Source organism: Salvelinus sp. IW2-2015, unplaced genomic scaffold (assembly GCF_002910315.2).
Source record: "Salvelinus sp. IW2-2015 unplaced genomic scaffold, ASM291031v2 Un_scaffold16509, whole genome shotgun sequence".
NCBI classification, from domain to species: Eukaryota; Metazoa; Chordata; class Actinopteri; order Salmoniformes; family Salmonidae; genus Salvelinus; species Salvelinus sp. IW2-2015.
This window is the reverse complement of record NW_019957619.1, coordinates 19362-20091: the sequence shown is the minus strand read 5'-3', so window position 1 is coordinate 20091 and position 730 is coordinate 19362.

Here is a 730-nt window from a genome sequence, read left to right as displayed (position 1 = left end):
CACTCATGGATAAAGAGCCGCAGAAATAAAATATCCAGTCATGGATTAGGAGCCACTCCATATAAATAAAGTAGTCACAGGTTTAGTATTTGGTCCCATATACTTACTGGAAGCGTTTGCTGTTAATTTTGGTTGTGTTTCAGATTATTTTGTGCCCAATAGAAATGAATGGTACAGTTGAAGTTGAAAGTTTACATACAGTCAAATACATTTAAACTCAGTTTTTCACAATTCCTGACATTAATCCTAGTAAAACTTCCCTGTCTTAGGTCAGTTAGGATCACCACTTATTTTAAGAATGTGAAATGTCAGAATAATAGTAGAGAGAATGATTTATTTCAGCTTTTATTTCTTTCATCACATTCCAGGGGTCAGAAATTTACATAAACTCAATTAGTATTTGGTAGCATTGCCTTTAAATTGTTTAACTTGGGTCAAACATTTTGGGTAGCCTTCCACAAGCTTCCCACAGTAAGTTGGGTGAATTTTGGCCCATTCCTCCTGACAGAGCTGGTGTAACTGAGTCAGGTTTGTAGGCCTCCTGCTCGCACAAGCTTTTTCAGTTCTGCCCACACATTTTCTATAGGATTGGGGTCAGGGCTTTGTGATGGCCACTCCAATACCTTGACTTTGTTGTCCTTAAGCCATTTTTCCACAACTTTGGAAGTATGCTTGGAGTCATTGTCCATTTGGAAGACCAATTTGCGACCAAGCTTTACTTCCTGTACTG